Here is a 20,492-nt window from a genome sequence, read left to right on the forward strand (position 1 = left end):
CTGAACAAACCTTGAGAAGTCTGGAGTCTCCCTCAATCTGCTGTTGGTAACTAACACACTCACACATAGCTACCCACTCTCACCACGACTCAATTAATGCCCAATTCTCTTCTTTATCATCTCCTGCCACTGACTTCAACCAACGCAAATCGCGAAGGAGAGGAACATAAGGCTCTTTTTGAATAGTAACTGAAGGAGTATACATAAAGTAACGAACATAAGGTGAGTTTCCTTATGTTTTGTAGTGTGGAAGTTAGCTTACGTTATCATTCATAACGACGTTCAGTTTGTCATTTTGATAAGGGATGCATGCTAGCTAGCTAGCACCTCGTTCTATCAGTGCTGTCCAGCGGCTTGCTCTTTTTTTCTTCATGTAACCTAACCTGAGTGGTGCAGCTTGATACAAACTTGTCAAGAATGATAACACTTGTAAATGTATCAATAAAAGCAGCACTCTGGTTTTGTTACTTTGCAACTATTTGTAAATCTAGTTGGTTGCTAACTTAATGAGGAGACAGTCGATTTCCATCACTTTTTACGGTGTAGACTGAGTCGGTTGCTGCCAGCTTGCTGTTTAGCTAGCGAATCTTGTCTTTTGTGTTGTAGCTGGTGCGGCTTAACCTACCTTTTTTTTTTTTTTAAACGCCGAGTCTTACGCTATCTATTTGGCAGAGAAATACATTTGGTGTTAACTAGGTTTACAATCACTCGAAGTGTTAAGTTTGAAATGTTTTAAAACATTGTTGTAGGTCATGTGGATAGTGTCAACCCGAGGTCGGTGTCTCTTTTTACGTTACCGATAATGCTATAGTCTGCTCTTCATCGATGCAACCTAATTAAACCACAAATAAAACATTAGTTCGTTATTGCTTATTTGTGGTGTAGCATCATTTAATTTTTTATATGTTTGGAGGTGTCAGTGGAAATCAGCAATTTCAGCCAGTCCACTGCTTGGGTCCGTCCGAAGCTCCTTTCCTCACTTGTCTTTTGTGTTGCTTCCTATAAAGAAAAGCAGCTGCAGCCGGCTGAGTTGATGACATGTATCCCTTTGTGTAATATTACAATATCCACCATTTTTCTGCGATCTAAACAACAAGCTACTCGCCATTTGGGCAATTTTAACCCACCCACTCTTTTCATTTCAAAGATCCAGAATGCTTATGACCGAAAAGTTATCAAACGTTTCAAGATATGACGTCATCTGAAGTTTTGGTAACATCTGATTCTTTGAAACATTTGAAGTGAATGAGGCTATATTTATAAGACACCTTTTTCATGGAGTGAAGGTTTTAACAATGCAAAGGCACACATTTGCCTAATAGGGCTAGTCATTTTGAGTGGTGGCGGGATGATTGAGTCAAGTGTTCTCAACATTTGACTTATTGGACTGATTTTCACTTTCAATAGCCTTAAGTATTTGGTTAATTAGTTAGGGCAAGGAATCAGTTTTATATGACATTACATTTGATTGAATAGACCCAGTTTTGGCTAAGCAGGCTAATGCTCTACAAAGTTACAGTCCAGACTGACATCTTATGTATTGTCATGTCAGCTTAGGCTATGTCTATTTCCTATGTACTTAACATGTCCTGTTTTTCACTCTAACCTTGTGTCCTATTCACTTCAGTGTCCAAAATGTAACCTGATATTTTACCAACAATAGGCAATATGCTTACCTACTTGTCTTTGGCTTTGCCAATCTGTGGTTCATTCAGGGGATTCTTTTAAAACTGCCCACCCCCCCCCAAAAAAAATAATATTCTGAGAGCAGAATACCTCTGCTCTAAATGCTAATTGCTCCACCTCCCATTTCTTTGTTTGAATATTCACAGCATAACTCAAATGTAAAGGAGCAGATGTTTAACCAAACAGCTTTCTCTTATGGGAATGCCTTCCACTTCCCTCCAATGAATCGACTTGACATCTGCTTCATTACAAGTTTCAAGTTTTATTTGTCACATGCACAAGTACAGTGAAATGCTTAACTTGCGATCCTTCGTTGAGATGTTAGGAAACTATCGGTGGCACTGGCAATGAATTAAACCCCCAGCACACACACTCAAATGCACATGCATGCACTTACGCATGCACACGTGCAGTGACGTGCAGGACAGTCATGTGCCCACAGTTTAAACTAATTACAAATGCCTATTGTTGCCTTATTGATGGAACTGAAGGCATAATAGCCTAAGTTATTAATAGGCCTTTAGGCTCTTTGTTATTTGACCTCTGCACAAGTGATAGAACATCTGTCGAGGCTTGTTCAGATCCAATACTACAGGGCTGTTAGGCTATAAGGTAAATCTAGCTAGCCTATAATGTCTACAGGTTGTGTCCGGCCTTTCTCCATTAGGATGTCAAATATAAAATGGACTTGGCCAGTAACTTAGTAACAGGCCTAGATCCAATTTTGACAAAAGTGTATTTTAAGAAAAATAAAGACTGTATTGCAAAACATGTATATAGTGAGGTTTTAACCTGGGAATCAAGCTATAAAAACAACAAGCTTCTGAGTTAAAAAAAAAAAAGTTTTAGTATCACTTACACCACACTCACTGCATGGAGAACATGATTGCTTGTTTGGGGCCATTGATTTCACATGTCACATCTGTGAACTTCCTTTGGCACTGCTTTGCTTTTGCCACTAGTGCTACAGAGGGATTGATTGGTCTTTTGTAAATAGTTAATTGATGAACTATTGCACACAGTCTAAGTGAAATGGCAATAGAGATTATTCCCCATAAAGTCGATCATTTTAAATGGCTCAAGCAGCCATTCCAGCCAAGGATGCAAGATAAATCAGATTACAGCCTTGATGTGTTATGCATGCATCCAGTAACTGCCAATGAATCAACCAATAACCAGATACAATGCTGGAAGGTCACTGAATTTGCCTCATATTTATTCAGAGCTCGTGTCCTTGAAAACAGTCTCAGAATGAGGAAACAATAATGCATCACAACAAGTCACCAGCTCCGGATGTGAGCTTTAGCATTAATAAAAATAGCAGTGGCGCATTTGAATGTTTGGAATATCGCAGGGTATTGTTCTTCAAGGATGGAAAATCTTAGCATTATCTCTCAAGGTTGCTGAATTGCTTGAAATGGCACGTTTAAATGCTACCAGCCCCAGTGGTGTGATTTAATAAAATGTATTTTTAGCTCCATCATTATTTTCACCCATTCAACCACTTGGTTAATTACAGCCTATTCCTTGCATGTGGTGTAATAATTTTCTTCTTATTGTTAAGGTAGGCTATTAGGCACACAACAAAAGTAAATTCATTATAATTTACCAACAACCTGTTAGTTTAACTGGTAGGCTAATTAGCAGATATGAGGTGTGTGTTTTTTTCCCTTAATCTGCTTGATAACATGTAGCCCTGCCTAAGTAGCAGAATATAGCGTGTACCAGAATGTAAAACATTGATATTTGTTTAGGGTAGATGTCCTGCTTCTGATGACAACATTAAGTTAGCCTAATTGACAATCCAAAATATGTCACTGTACTAGGCCTAGTCTAAGTGAAACAGCGATACACATTATTGCTGTTTATCACTCAAGGTGAATTTCCAAGATAAAACGGAAGGTTTTTTTTTCTTTTTTTTTTCTGGTTGGTGTTCCAAACAGGCGAGATGGAAAAGGTTTGTCACCAACATGGGTTATCTGGATTAAACAAGATTGTTGTGTTTTTATTTTCTTCATTTAGTGTCTCTGAATAGTCACCATTGCCATCTCGAAGTCGAGTGTGAGGATTTTAACAAGACTGGGGGGGTCAGCCTCTTTTCAATCTTTTGGTGGGGGTTGTGAAAGGGGTCCAAGTGTGTTTGGCTCTTCTAAAAGGAGGAACTAGACCCATCAGTAATTATGGCATCCGTCCTATTAAAGGACTGGCAATTGTGCATTTTCACACCATTTCTTTCTCCTGTCCCTCCCGTTCGTACTCTCTTCCACAAGCTTGCACTCATTAATCAAAGACGCTGAACTCCTGCTGAGGGCTGAGAGGTCCATCAAATTGGCAGCCGGTTCACTGTAAAGAACAGCGCGGCGAGGCCCTTAACACACAGGCATCAATAAATCTAAGGTCTTTGTATGCAAACCCTAGAGGTTAATACTGTATAATTCAACGTCCTCTCTTGTTTTCATGATGGATGTTTTTAAACATTTTTAAGGTTTGACGTGATCCTTTTGTAGGTCAGGGTTGACACTTTCTGATTGGCCGAGCTGGAGAACTATTAAGGAGGGTTGTTTATTAGGAACATGTCAGGGAGTGGGAGATTTTCTTCCCCCTCTTGTGTTTCCTCCTGGTTTATTTTTCTGCTCCTGGAGATGCTTTTCATAATGTCTTAGCTGAAGAACGGATGCTCCAATGATTGAAGTCTCCTGCTGTGATAAGTACTCCATGTTTGAAACGCTAATAGTTTGGACTATTTGTTTGGCTGCTTACTGCTATTTGTATCCTTAGGTGAAATTGCATGTAGTACATGTTTAAACTGCTGGAATTGTGGAGGCAGAGAGGATACTGGGATTTGATGAATAGACTCCATGTAGACTATTCATAATTCAGATGGTTGCAGGATGAGCGCAGACTCTCACTGGCTATTATGGGCCTAACCCATTCCACTCACACACACCAAGATTGTGCTTCAGCACAGCAGGGCTCCTTTTAATTTATTGATCTTCCTGCATTTAAAATCTGGTCACTGCTGCCACAAAGGCTTGCCATTTAAGCTGTGCTAGCAAGCTTGCTGCAGCCACGATTTTAAATATTTAATTTTCACCGAACACTGCATGAAATTACAAGGAAAGGGGGGTGGGGGGTAGTGAATGTTTTGAAGCCGTCCTTACCGAGTGTGTTTGGGTCAGTAGAGACCAACCTCGGATACATTCTGCTTTGTTGATTCAAGCTCCGCTTAATGTGTCTCCCAAGATAGAGGGGGAAGGAGGCAAAGGGACCCTGCCACTCCACATGATTGTAGGGAAGACGGATGACATTTGTGCATTTAGAACGATGCGACTCCCTTTTAGCTAACACTTTTCCATGTTAAGACAACACTTGTTCAAGTTATTTAGTTAATAGCCTACACAGCTTATTTGAGGTAAGATTGAAAGGAGACGTCGCTCACTGTAAATAAACCTATTTTCATTGAATTATGGCACCAAGTGTAGGACCCTGTTTTAGCTGAGTGGTTTTAAAAGGATCCCCAGTTTGGAAGGAGTGGATTATCAGGAATAAACTGTATGAGCACAGAGGTGTCTCACGTGGACCTACACTACAGTAGGCGTGATTATTAGGATCTTCCTCATTTTTCCTATTGCTGCTTAATTTCCACCACGATGCTGAAAACAAATTAATATCACCTTCAAAGCATTTCAAAAACCACAAACAAATGTAGGAACCTATCATGAATGAAAGTGTTTGAAATAGGCCATAGTGGGTGCTGAAAAAGGGTTTAGATGTTTTGAGGTTGGTAAATGACCCGAACACGTTAAGACACTGTTAGTTTGACAGACCAAACGGTCTTCCCCACTGAACTCCGTATTAAACGGTGAAACTCGGTAATCCATCACAGCTGTGCGGAGCTAGGATGGAAAAGCAAACCTCTTGGAAAATAACTGTTATTTATTACTCAACATTGCTGTTGTTGAGCTTTCTCTCAAGGCAGTCTCATGCTCTTGTCTCTATTCTTTAAATTATGGCATGGAAAGACAGCTAGCCGTAACATGAGAAGGTTCAGCCCAAGCAGCAGTTCAAAGGAGCTACTGGGAAAGACCTTTATTTGAGGCCAGGGAGTGACATTTTGCGCTTCCAGTGCTGGATAAAACATCAGAGAAGAGAAAAGAGAAATAATATCTGCTTATCTCCCCTCACCCTCTACTGATGTTCCAACCACAAAATGGTACAGATGTAGTTGCAGGAAGAGCCTGTCTGTTTTAGGTGAGGTATAAACGGTGTATTCATTGCACTTTGCTGAGGTTGTTATTGATGTGCGAGTTGTGTGGAGGTGGATGGAAACTGCTTCTCCAGGCTATGGCAAATCCTGTGTGAGAGCTCCCTGGTGTAGTCCAAGTATTTAGAGCTAATTTAAGCATACAGACAGGAACACCGGCATCTTTTAGGAAACACATTTCTCTCTGAATACCGTTTTTTGTCACTCGGGGATGCAACCGAACTCCATCACTCTCTTGTCAGAACATCACTGCATTCCTCAAGTGGAATTGAATACTTTTGGACTACTGTTGCTGATTGAGATGTGAGATTGTGTTCTGGGAACTCCACACAACCAGGGATCTAAACTGTTTATCGTTTAAGGCCTATTTCCTCCAATGATGTCTCAAAGGACCGTAAAATAGGATGTTTTCAAGAACCTCTCATGTTCTCTCTCTGGTCATGTTGTATGCCAGCGTGGCAGGGAATGGTTTGTCCTGGTGGAAATGTGAGAAATGACTTTTATGCATGTGCAAAACATTACAGCTGTACAGGACTGTTGGTTTTATCATCCTACATGGTAGGATTTTACGGGCTCCTAACCAACTGTGCTATTTTTTTTTTTCGCGTTTAACTCATTTTGTACATAATGTTGCTGCTACTGTCTCTTAATTCTTATGGCTGCAATCCCGGTAATGGGATGATATGACAACAGCCAGTGAAAGTGCAGAGCGCCAATTTCAAAACAACAGAAATCTCATAATTAAAATTCCTCAGACATACATGTTTCTTATACCATTTTAAAGGTAATCTTGTTAATCCCACCAAAGTGTCCGATTTCAAATATGCTTTTCAGCGAAAGCACTACAAACGATTTAGGTCACACCAAACCACAATAAGCACAGCCATTTTTCCAGCGAAAGATAGCAGTCACATAAAGCAGAAATATAGCTAAAATGATTCACTAACCTTTGATGATCTTCATCAGATGACACTCATAGGACTTCATGCTACACAATACATGCATGTTTTGTTTGATAAAGTTCATATTTATATAAAAAAAATCTGAGTTTACATTGGCGCGTTCCAAAAACATCCAGTGATAGTGCATAGCCACATCGTTTCAACAGAAATACTCATCATAAATGTAGATGATAATACAAGTTATACACATTGAATTATAGATATACCTCTCCTTAATGCAACCGCTGTGTCAGATTTCAAAAAAACTTTACGGAAAAAGCAAACCATGCAATAATCTGAGACGGAGCTCAGAACGAGTCAAATTAGCCGCCCTGTTGGAGTCAACAGAAACCAGAAATTACATGATAAATATTCCCTTACCTTTGATGATCTTCATCAGAATGCACTCCCAGGAATCCCAGGTCCACAATATATGCTTGATTTGTTCGATAATGTCCGTTATATATGTCCAATTAGCTACTTTGGTTAGCGCGTTTGGTAAACAATTCCAAAGTCACAAAGCGCGTTCACTAAAACGTGCCGAAATGTCCAAAGGTTCCGTAACAGTCAGTAGAAACATGACAAACGATGTATTGAATCAATCTTTAGAATGTTGTTCAAATAAATCTTGAATAACGTTCCAACCGTAGAATTACATTGACTTCAGATGAGTGATGGAACGGAGCTCCCTCTTATGTGAATGCGCATGGTGAAAAAATGGTCACCTCATGGCAGTGGTGACTCATTCCTGTCTTCTTTGGCCCCCCTTCACAGTAGAGTCATCAGACAAAGTTCTATTGACTGTTGACATCTAGTGGAAGTTGTAGGAATTGAAAACTCATCCATATCTCGCTGTAATTTCAATGGGAGCTTGGTTGAAAATCTACCAGCCTCAGAAAAAAAATCCAAACAGGAAGTGGAACTTCTCAGGTTTTTGCCTGCCATATGAGTTCTGTTATACTCAGACAAAATTCAAACAGTTTTAGAAACTTCAGAGTGTTTTCTATCCAATACTAATAATAATATGCATATATTAGCAACTATGAATGAGGAGCAGGCCGTTTACTCTGGGCACCTCTGTGCACCTTTCATCCAAGCTACTCAATACTGCTCCTGCTGCCATAAGAAGTTAAGAGCTTCTGGACATCAGAACATAGATTACTCACCTTGAACTTGACAAAGATTTTTTTTTAATTGAATGAGTTCGACGCAAAGGATATACTGCTTTGTCGAGAATAAGGCCCAACTCCCTGTCATCCGCGTGAAGAAAAGGGGGAGGAGGGCAGGGTGCCTCATACGAATTCTCAAACGAGTAGGTAAACCACCTCCACCCTCTGTATTAGTGGCCAAAGTGCAATAACCTGAAAACAAACTGGACAATCTACGATTAAGACTATCTTACCAACAGGACATTACAAACTGTAATATCTTATCTTTCACCGAGACGTGGCTAAACGAAGACACGGATAATATAGAGCTGGCTGGATTCTCTGTTTTTTTGGCAGGACAGAGCAGCTATGTCTGGTAACGCGAGAGTGTGTCTATTTGTCAACTGCTGGTGCGCCATGTGTAAAATTAAAGACGTCTCGAGTTATTGCTCGCATCAGGTAGAATACCGCATGATAAGCTGGAGACCACACTATCTACCAAGAGAGTTCTCATCTATATTCTTCATAGCTGTCTATTTACCACCACAAACTGATGCTGGCACTAAGACCACACTCAACGAGTTGTATAAGGCCATAAGCAAACAAGAAAATGCTCATCCAGAAGCGACGCTAGTGGCCGGGGACTTTAATGCAGGCAAACTTAAATCTGTTTTACCTCATTTCTACCATCATGACACGTGCATCCAGAGGGAAAAAACTAACTCTAGACCACTTTACTCCACACAGAGACACGTACAAATCTCTCCCTAGCATTTGGCAAATCTGACCATAATTCTATCCTCCTGCTTACAAGTAAAACTAAAAGCAGGAAGTACCAATGCAGAAGTGGTCAGATGATGCGAATGCTACGCTACAGGACTGTTTTGGTAGCACAGACTGGAATATGTTCTGGGATTCATCCAATGGCAATGAGGGGTATACCACCTCAGTCACCGGTTTCATCAATAAGTGCATCGACGATGTCGTCCCCACAGTGATTGTATGTACATATCCCAACCATAAGCCATAGATTACAGTTAACGTTCACACCGAGCTAAAGGCTAGAGCTGATGCTTTCAAGGAGCGGGACACTACTCCGGACACTTATAAGAAATGCCGCTATGCCCTCAGACGAACCATCAAACGGGCAAAGCGTCAATACAGGACTAAGATTGAATGTTACTACACTAACTCTGACACTCGTCGGATGTGGCACGGCTGAAGCTATTACGGACTACTAAGGGAAACCCAACCGTGAGCTGCCCAGTGACGCAAGCCTACTAGTCGAGCTAAATGCGTTTTATGTTCGCTTCGAGGCAAGCAACACTGAAGTAAGCATGAGCGCACCAGCTGTTCCATATGACTGTGTGATCACGCACTCATTAGCCTATGTGAGCAAGACCTTTTTAAACAGGTCAACATTCAAAAAGCTGTGGCGCCAGACAGATTACCAGGACGCGTACTCAAAGCATGCGCGGACCAACTGGCAAGTGTCTTTACTGACATTTTCAACCTCTCTCTGACTGAGTCTGTAATACCTACATGTTTCAAACAGACCACCATAGTCCCTGTGCCAAAGAAAGCGAAAGTAACCTGCTTTGAAAGGCTGGTCATGGCTGACATCAACACCATCATGCCGTAAACCCTAGACCCACTCCAATTCGCATACCGCCCCAACAGATCCACAGATGACACAATCTCAATCACACTCCACACTGCCCTTCCCTACCTAGACAAAAGGAATACCTACGTGAGAATGCTGTTCATTGACTACAGCTCAGCGTTCAACACCATAGTACCCACAAAGCTCATTAATAAGCTAAAGACCCTGAGACTAAACACCTCCCTCTGTAACTGGATCCTGGACTTCCTGACAGGCTGCCCCCAGGTGGTAAGGGTAGGCAACAACACATCTGCCACGCAGTTCCCCAACACTGGGGACCCTCAAGGGTACGTGCTTAGTCCCCTCCTGTACTCCCTGTTCACCCACAACTGCGTGGCCAAGCGTGACTCCAACTCCATCATCATGTTTGCTGACGACACAACAGTGGTAGGCCTGATCACCGACAGCGATGAGACCGCCTATAGGGAGGAGGTCAGAGACCTGGCAGTGTGGTGCCAGGACAAAAACCTCTCCCTCAATGTGAGGAAATCAAAGGAGCTGATCGTGGACTATATGGAAAGGAGGGCCGAACAGGCCTCCATTAACATCAATGGGGCTGAAGTAGAGCGGGTCGAGAGTTTCAAGTTCCTTGGTGTCCACATAACCAACGAACTATCATCGTCCAAACACCCCAAGGCAGTCGTTAAGAGGGCACAACAACACCTTTACCCCCTCAGCAGACTGAAAAGATTTGGCATGGGTCCACAGATCCTCAAAGTTCTACAGCTGCATCATCGAGAGCATCCTGATTGGTTGCATCACTGCCTGCTATGGCAACTGCTCGGCATCTGACCGTAAGGCGCTACAGAGGTTAGTGCGTACAGTCCAGTACATCACTGGGGCCAAGCTTCCTGGCATCCAGATCTCCTTGCGGTGTCAGTGTAAGGCCCCAAAAATTGTCAGACTCCTGTCACCCAATTCATAGACTGTTGTCTCTGTTACTGCACGGCAAGCGGTACCAGAGCGCCAAGTCTAGGACCAAAAGGCTCCTTAACAGCTTCTACCCCCCAAGCCATTAGACTGCTGAACAATTAATCAAATGGCTATCTGGATTTTTTCTTTTTCTTTTTTTACACTGCTGCTTTTCGCTGTGTATTATCTATGCATAATTACTTTACAAATTACCTTGACTAACCTGTACCCCTGCCCATTTACTCGGTACCGGTACCCCCTATATATAGCCTCGTTATTGTTATGTAATTTTCTCGTTACTTTTTGATTTCGATTTTTTTACTTTAGTTTATTTTAGTAAATATTTTCTTAATAACAATGCAATTTCTTAAATACAATTAAGGGCTTGTAAGTAAGCATTTCTCAGTAATACCTGTTGTAGTCTGCGAATGTGACAAATAAAATCTGACACCAGTATTGAGATACTACGATACATGATTTTCCATGGAAAAAAGGAAAACCCAAAGCAGACTAAACTCGTTGGTCTTTAAAAAATAAAAACTACTGTATGTAAAATATTGTGTGCTATAGCATAGAAAATAAACATGTGATTCTGGATGACATTAGGCTGCTTTATTTTCTACCACTAGGACTGTTTTCCTCAAGAAATTCAGTTGGCTTCATGTTTTTTTCCCCTTGCCATGATACCTTCTGTATATCTCGATACTAATATCGTGACAACCCTGCTACACAGTGTAATGACAAAAGATTTGTGGCTGGCTGGCCCATAGAATCGGTGTCAACTTGGATTCATTACAACTAAAAAAGCACAAGAAAGAGGGTTTAGACACCCACCGTCTCACATTGTTCTGAATTAGTTTCTATAGTGTAGAAAGATGACCATTCCTGAAACATTATTTTGGCTAAAATATCATTTGATCTCTGAGAAATTAAGCTAATTGATTGTACCCAAATTTGCCATTTTAATTTATATGATTCATATATGATTCATGGCTTGCTGAAATGACATGGAATGACCCACTTACTCTGTGAATAAGCATTCTTTAGTCCGCTCATACTTTGTTTAAACCTTTTGCAAGGGCCTCAGTTTTGGCCTGTAGTCCATTTATTCAAGATTTCTTAACCGGTACTGTAGCCCATCCAATGCCTATGCATTCCTTAGTCCGATCGGTCAATTTCCACAAAGTATGATTCAAGACCACTTAAGCCTAGGACTTGATACAAGTCATTAGCCTATGTTTTTCTCATAGGCTACGGGTCAACATTACTTTTTTCTTCTACGTCCCCCCCCCCCCCCCCTTCTGCTTTTAATCTCCATAAACCTCACTGCAGATGGAAGACTAATGGGATGACTTGGTTTGGCGCAATGACTATTCTCTTTGCTGAGTTTACAGGCAGTCAAACCTTACTACTAGCCTAGGCTCTATGGTGTGTGACCTGAGATGCTGTTGGGTACTGGTAGGTTATGCTAAACAGGAAGCGAAAAGAGGACATCGTTATCCTCCGAATGTGTCCTCCTCCATCAACAAAGGGTGAATCCGGATGGATTTATTACCAAGCCGTAGCAGGAGGAGGCATGTTTCTCTAATTAGTGTGTGAATGATACCCATCCTTTGAGTGAATGAAGGTAGAGGCACACTCCTAAGATACCCATAATTAGCTTGAAGCCATTTTGAGTGAAGCATCTGCTAGGATAGGGAAATAAGGAAATGGCATAGCATCCACAGCAGCAGCAGTCAGAGCAAATTGCCTCCTGAGCTGAAAAGGCACAAGTGCAGTTTTAACAGCATCCTGTTTACCTCGCTCAGTACTCACCAAGGGCTCACTGAGAGGATTGTCCAGAAAGCAACAGTTGGCCCTGATCAAGTGCACCGAGAGGAGAATGACATAGTTGTTTGAGGTAATATTGCACAGGCCTAGGTTAAGATGAATCCTAGCTAGGCCAGGCCTAGGGATCTGTGTCCATACTTGCCAACTTAATCAAAGTAGTTTGTCGTGATTTTTAGGCTATTCCTGGAGCACTGAAAGATTAGTATAGAAAGCCTTTGTTGTTCATCACCTCTTCATTTTTATGTTGAAAATAAATTAGTCTAATATAAAGAAACAGACTGAGTCTTTTTAAATGATAACAATCATTGTCATAACATTGATGTGATCGCTAACATTGATGTTGGGCCTTTTGCTGTCATTCATTGTTTGTGCTGCTATAATCGTCTGTTGTAGTATGAACACAAGTCTTGTCTGTTTCCCTTGGCGCCGTGTGATCCTGCAGTTGTCCTGTAGACAGGTTGCATTGTGGACTAGGGGAATTTGAGTGATGCGTCAAGGCTGTAAATCATGTGCGCTTAAGTCTGCTGCTGACACCGGGTGTTAAACTGACGCAGTCTTCATTTACTTCAGGTTCCAATTGAAACAAACACCGATGGAAACGTGTGATGAAAATAATAGACATTTGCTGGCTCGCCAGAAGTGTTTGGAAGCGCTTACGCAAGTGCTGTTGTTTTCCAATTTTAGTTGAATTTTGTTGTCGTGTTTGAAATACACCCGTCTTTGTTTTGTTTGCTCCGTCATATGACCACGCTGCAGCGGCAGGGCTTTGATTCCCAGCCGACGTTTGAATGCATAAGGTATACCCCCCCAGGCCCTAAGCCTGTCCAAATTAGCATTTTTATTTTATTTTAATGGAGTTTCAGGCAGGAATTCTGGTGAATGAATAAATCAATAAAATAAAGCAATTAAGCTGACTGTTGTCTTCTTCTTTTTCAGTTTGCAGAGCCGTGATGTCACAGAGCTGAGGATCCTCTCGAACAGTAAGTGTTTGGTCACGTTGGCTGCGCTCTAATCGCCCATCGCCGCTGTAAACAATGTGGTCCTACTGTTTGTGTCTTGAAGTCCCCGTTGTAATTATTGCGTCCGGAAATCAGTTTGTGAAGGGACAGACTAACTGGATAAGCACAACTCTTCAATTTAAAGCATTATTTAGGTATAGGATTAGAGATTTTTCCAATTAGGCCTAGATTTAACGAGGTCCTCTTTAATGGAATTAGTTTGTGCTACATTACACTTTGCTTTCAGTGTGTGAATTTCTAATTAGTTGGCCGTCTTGCATAGAATTAGCATGTCAACGTTTCATAACATGTATGAAAAGAAGCATTCTTTTACTTTTGGCTATTTCTAAAATAAATTACTGTCAACCAAATTGGGGTAATTGGTAGAGTTTTAGCTGTCCTTTGACTTTGTTTTGAATTTGAAAGTGAGTCACTTTGCATACAGAAGCTTTGAACAGTGGTTGCATGGCTGCCTCTGTAAATTGTGTAGTGTTGCACCCCAGACGATGTCCGGAGGGATCTGAAAGCTTCAGCTTCACTCCTATCAGACAGTCTGACTTTTCTCTCCCGAGTAACGCCTCGAAGCGCTTCGATGCTGGAATCACGCAAACCTCTGTGGTGTTATTGTAAATACATCAGCATTTTGGAAGTCATTGGTTTCTGAACTGGTTTTTCAACCGTCAGAGAAAGATCAGGTGGTATCAGGTATCTAGTGTGTCACTCATAGCAGGACGGTGTTATCGCTGGACTTCTCCTTTCCACTTGGCTGCCCGTCGTACCTCGGGGCTACTAGCCAAAGCCTGTTGTTCTATCTGGAACATTCGCTGTTCCACTCTTCAATGAGAAACTTCCATCCAAAACACTTTGTCACAGACCTGTTTTTCTTTCTCTGCAGTATTTCAAATGTGGAGGGTTGAAAGTAAAAGGGCAATGCAAAGTAACTATAGGCAACATGTTATTTTCTACTGGAGTCGATATGCTGAAAACTAAGTGTGGTGACATGCATCGGGCAACTTTTGTGATCCTGAGGAAAAAGCCTGTTAGAATCTTTGTGTGCGACCCTGCCAGGAGACAGGTCACCCACAGCGTTCCAGACAAACAGAGTTGGAATGGCAACGGGAAATGAGGAGAGGAATCCCATCAACCCCAGATTCTGATCCTGCCCAGGTTGTGTGTAATGGAAACCTTCCAGGATTTATTTTAAGTCATCAGTAACCTGTAGTTTAACTAGAAGCCAGACTCTCCTCCTGCTCTTACTGCTGAGGAGGCTGAGGAGACGGGAGGGGGAATTGGGTAGCTCAGGAGAGGTGGAGAGGCGAAGGGGGGGTGGGGGGCTATCGACTGGTGTTTTACAGCCCCCTGTGGGTGTGTTAGATGAGGGAGGGAGGGTTTTTCTATCCCTCCTTTTTTAAAATATTGATGTCCTCCTACAGTTAACAGTGTGGCTTGAAAGAGGTGTATTCTGTGACGGGCCTGAGTGGCTAACAGATTGCTGGGGCTGTGTAATATGATGTGGTAGTAAATACTGGCACCTCAGCCCCGTTCCTCCTCCTCCCTTCACTTGGCCACGGGATGGGGAGGATGAGGCGAGAGAGATGGTGATGAAAGAATTCCTGTCAAAGTTGAATCATAACGCTGCACGGGATACTGTTAGGTAGTATCAATCTACTACAACACCAGTTATTAACCTACGTAGATCTCAAGACATCCTGGACAGAACAGAGCTGTTGTGAGGTAGGACTCATGGCGATCAGGAAGTGTAGTCAAGGCGCGGTGTATTCCAAGGAGTCCGCTTAAGCAGGGAGCCCCACCTCCATTCCATTGGGACCGCGTGGTGTTTGAATGACTCGAGGCTATGTCCCAAATGGCACCCTATTCCTTGTGTAAGGACCTATTGGCCCTTGTCAAAACAGTAGTGCACTGTAAAGGGAAGAGGATACCATTCGGGACACAGCCAGATAGTCAATAGCAGGCGAGTCCATGGAGACGAGACCAAACCCTAAAGGTCACGAGCAGTGGGCGGCCGGGCTGCGAGATGCAAGGACTTCAAAATGGATTGCATCAGCCCAGCCAGCCACCCCAGACGCCCTGCCTGTGTCTCCTGTCCTACAGCCAGAATGTTAATGGGTTACAGATCTGTTATTATACTGCTGGGATCCTCTAACCAAACTTTGTCCCCCCTCCTTTTTGATTTTAGTGCTGTTTGCTCACATGCCAGTTAGGTTACGCACTGTGGCTTATGCCAACATTTTAACCTAGGCCATTCATTCAGTTAAACCTCACTTCATATTAAGAATAAACCCTTAGATTCGTTGTGATCTTTGAGCGAGTGAGCTGTAAGGGGAGAACGAACGTCTGTTAGGTTTGTGAGCACTCTCTCTATCTCTATCTCGGCATATCAAGAGGTTTGAAAAGGATGTTAACGTGAGTGTTTCGCTACACCCCGCAATAACATCTGAGCAAAACATGTACGTGACCAATAAAATTAGATTTTTAAAATTAGATTTGAAATGATTTTGCTGTTAGTAGACGAGGCTCTTGGCAATCCCTGACGCAGTACGCCAGATGCCGTGCTACAAATGTGAGCTGATGCCGACCGTTCTCTCTAAGGCGACGTCTATGGGACACATCAGTGGCGCTTTAGACTCTTGTGAATTATGCATGCAACACGCCAGGTAACCTCATACGGCACTGAACGCCTTTGTTTTACGCTACCTTGTAACTTGCTAATTGTCAACAAATGTGCCATGGTGTGGTCGACCAATATCCCCAGCAGCTTTAATGCACTTTGGAGATTGGGAGAAGCCCAACTTAGTGACTTCTCATCCGGCCTCGCTGCATTGTTACTTTTTCAATGCGTTCCCGGAATGAATTCATCCTGCGATCTTCCGCAGAGACATTTAGATATCGTGTGTCATTAAAAGGGTGTCAACCGCTCAATTCATCTCCCCTGTGTGAATGTGGAGCATGCAAAGCCTCGCTGCTAATGTTTGCGCAAACAGAGCTGAATATTTGTGTTTCCTGAAGGGCAAATACATCAGAAAATAATGTACCTTTTTAATGAAGCACACTGCCATTCAATTTGCCAAGTGATTGTAGATAATCCGCAGTGAGCCGTCCATCTGCAGATGGACAGGAGCCATTTGGAGACCATCGGGCCTAGGTGGATGAGTGGAGGGCCAGGGTGGAGATGGAGGGAGGCAGGGGATTTGTGTCTCTCTGCTTGCTGGGGTCAGGGGGCTGTGCTCCACAGGGATCAGGGTGGAGGAAGGGGGTCACTTACAGCCTGCTTTAAGTGCTGTCAGATGGGATAGATCCCACTGACACCCCCCCCCCCTGTTCAGTGTTCATGCCCTCTGCCGCGTACACCACTGCACCATTCCGGGGCGTTTCGCGTCCCCCTCCCCTCTTCATCCTCACCCCTCCATCCTCCCTGTTGTTCAGCACAGACACGAGGCCTGATTTCAGGAGCCCCCCAGGCGACGGTATCGCCGACTTGAAACATTTAGTTTGACTAACGTGCGCTTGGTACAAGGCCCAGTGTGGTTTTTCTCTGAGTCATGTTGAGACGTGCTTGGAGACCGTGAGGAGTAGACATGAGAAACAGCCCCATTGAGGCAATTGGGCATCAGGGAATTTCCATGCCTCATTCTGGCCATGATTGGATTTGTGTGTTGTTCCCCTCTGTTAAAAGCAGTGGTATAAGGTATAACTGAGAACGTGAGGGAAGTAATTACAGAATCGGTATTTGAAGCCGAGGGATGAGCTCCGGTCCAGCTGCGCCCACCACAGAGGCTAATTTGTTGTCAATAAACTATAACTAATCACAATGTTTCCCCTCAGGGGTGAGAGGTCAGGGAAGACAGGGTCTTGGAACAGCTCTGGCATGGTCTACACTGGGATGTATAGAAGCAGAGGAGGGTCATAAGTGCCTCTCTGTGGTTTGGTGTGCAGATGGTGAAGGGGAAAATTGAATTTTCTTTAGTATCATTGGGTTGTTAGGGCCAGCTGCCTGCCTTCCTCTTAATGCTGGCACTGGTACTTCAGCAGAGACCAGGGGATTCCCCCCCCCTTCTCTCTCCTTCTTTACTGCCTCAGAGGGCTGGTAAAATGCACACCACACACTTTGCGCTGCAAAATGAAAATCCTTTCACACAGACGGTGTTCCCTGAAATCACGGTAAATTGCAGGTAAAGCATCCCACTCTCTCGTTACGTTGGCATGATTTAAATCCTCCCGACCCCAATCCCCTCTTATTACTATTTGAGTGTGAATTCAGATGCGTTGGAAATCTCGTGAACACCAATCTAGAAAGTCTCCAATAATATCGATGCTAATAAAATGCTCTCCTTCCAGGAGCTGCATATATGCCACTTAGCTGGATGAAGCCTGTGCTCTGCTCTGCGCTGGGCTGGCTGCCTGCAGTGCGCTGCTGCCTACAGAGAGGAGATCTGTAACGTCAGCGCCTCAGACGCGCGTAGAGGTGATACCAAGGTGAACGCTAGACTTGCAGAATGGTTGGGAATCATTGATATTCTGACTCTGAGGCTGCAAATGGCTCAGTGGCAGATGGAGTCTTTGTCAGGGAGGAGGAATGGCAGCTCTGGAGTACGGTGGCTGTTTTCCCTATCAGCTCTATCAGCTGGCTGGTGGGGGCTGACCTTCCACCACTGCCTCGCACTTTGATCAGTTAACCCCTCCCTTTGTTTACTAGGAATGTGCAATTTTTAAGGGAAATATAAGTATATGGAGTCAGAACTGGCATTGTTGTGGGTGCTGTGTAAGGATGAGGCCCTGAGAGGGACCTGTAGTTAATGACTTACTAATAGGCTACCTGTTTTGTCTAAAATGTAGCCTGCTGTTCAGTTATTTCCGGGCTATTTTCGTCAGGCCTTCTCAACCAACATAGCTAGTAAAATGCTAGATGCAGTAGGAAAAATCTGTTGAGCGCTTTGGTTCTCTCACTCCCATTGGTCCCGTCCTCGACTAAATACACGTGTGAATGCAAGTGTTTACACGGACATCAAATGTCAACACAGGCATCTTTTTCTTGCCAAAGCATAGGAGAAACACTGTTCGTAATTAGGTTCCTGTATTTGTTTTGTTGAACAATTATGATAAACTCTCCTGATTTTATTATTTTTTTGCAATGGATTAGCCTACTTTAATTGACCTAAACACTCTGTTTATAAATGAAGTAAATTGCATAAGTAAACCTACACTCTTTTGGCACAAACGGACGTTTAGTAGAATGGCAACCACAGTCAATTTATGAGTTTCTTGTCTAACCTTTTTTTTCAATTTTCTATGCATTGTTTGTGAAAACAACCTTAATACGGTCAGAAAATGGCAGCCTTCCGAGACGCAGTCAGAGATTATGTGTACATGCCCAGAATAAAACCGTCATTAAAATGCAATAATCACTCTTGGCTGAGAGCAAATTCAAGGAAAGACCAAAAATATTGAAAGGTCAGGGAAAGAAATGAGGAAAAAGAACAAACCATGGGGGGGAAAAAAGCGAGTGACACTGAGACCCCGGTTTAATATGTATGTATTTCAGCTTGATGGTTGATTTCATTAGCCGGTCTCATTGTTATGCATCAACTGTTCTCCTGCAGCAAAATGAATATTGTATTCACTTGGCTTGAATATTCAGGAGGAAATGTTTGGATTTAGATGGCATCAGACAAATAAGAAAAAGCGTTGTTTCCCCTTTCCTGCCTGCCCTCATGCTCACAATGAATCCGATTCGAGGGATTTTTGTCATTCACTCCAGATGTCGGCTAATTGAGTGTTGTTAAGTTGCTCTCGCTAATTTGGCCTTGTTTTCCCAGGCAAGGATATTATGGTTTCCGTGTAGTCCACCAAGTATGTATTCGTTGTACAAATGAATGGTTGACAGATGCTGTCATTGTACAGAGCCTTCAGAAAATATTCACCCCCTTGACTTTTTCCACATTTTGTTGTTACAGCTTGAATTTAAAATAGATTAAATTGAGATTGTGTCACTGACCTACACACAATACCCGTAGTGTAATTATGTTTTTTGAAATGTTTTTTGAAATGTCTTTATGTTATGGCAAATCTAAATAAGTTCAGGAGTAATCATTTGCTTAACAAGTCTCATAATAAGTTGCATGAACTTACTCTGTGTGCAATAATAGTGTTTCACATGATTTTTGAATGACTACCTCGTCTCAGTTCCCCACACATACAATTATCTGTAAGGTCCCTCAGTCGAGCAGGGAATTTCAACCACAAAGATATGGGAGGTTTTCCAATGCCTCGAAAAGAAGGGAACCTATTGGTAGATGGGTAAAAAAAAAAGCAGACATTGAATATCCCTTTGAACATTGAAGTTATTAATTACACTTTGGATGGTGTATCAATACACCCAGTCACGACAAAGATACAGGCGTCCTTCCTAACCCAGGAAGGAAACGCTAAAACAGTTAGTGTAATGGCTGCGATAGGAGAAAACAACTGAGGATATATTAACAACATTGTAGTTACTAACCTAAATGAAAGAGTGAAACAAAAATATTCAAAAACATCAGTGGGGAACCCTGAGGGCCTTTGTAGACCTTCAGAGAAGGCCTAGACATGTTGCTACTGACTCCTTGAGCAATAGCCTACTTTCCCCATGCTTTTGTAGATTAAGTAGTGTACAGGCACACACACACACACACACACACACACACACACACACACACACACACACACACACACACACACACACAATGGCAGTGGCTGTAGCAGGTGTTATCGAGGAGGATGTGGTGGCTAATTTGTTTGCGTCACCCTTTTCAAGACTAACTTTCAACAAGAAGTTAAATGTTGTGCAGTGGCCAACACCAGCACTGCCAGGATTGGTGCAATGAAGAAGGAGCTAACAATTATGAGCGCTATCCATGGATAACTAGGTGTGAGTAAACCAAGAAGCTGTACTGCTGAGATTGCCTCATCTTCAGCACCGACAAGACATCACCTGGGCCAGTACTGGTTTCAAAGAGACATATTCAGTGTTACGAAGTCAGCTCTGCGCCACCA

The 20,492-nt window shown here is 42.7% G+C and overlaps 1 protein-coding gene across 19 annotated transcripts in view; it reads left to right on the top strand.

The window, feature by feature from the left end:
- The first annotated feature begins 12 nt into the window (after positions 1–12).
- Positions 13–20,492, top strand: part of LOC129816327 (bromodomain adjacent to zinc finger domain protein 2B-like) — an 85,534-nt gene continuing 65,054 nt past the window's right edge. For 12 of the 19 annotated variants that reach the window (XM_055870664.1, XM_055870665.1, XM_055870676.1 and 9 more), the window contains exons 1-2: positions 13–222; positions 13,381–13,424. The gene's annotated coding sequence lies outside the window, so the exon portion shown is untranslated. The remainder of the gene's footprint in view (positions 223–13,380; positions 13,425–20,492) is intronic. The other 7 variants (XM_055870678.1, XM_055870675.1, XM_055870683.1 and 4 more) reach the window with 1 other exon arrangement.

Source organism: Salvelinus fontinalis, chromosome 19 (genome assembly GCF_029448725.1).
Source record: "Salvelinus fontinalis isolate EN_2023a chromosome 19, ASM2944872v1, whole genome shotgun sequence".
NCBI lineage: Eukaryota > Metazoa > Chordata > Actinopteri > Salmoniformes > Salmonidae > Salvelinus > Salvelinus fontinalis.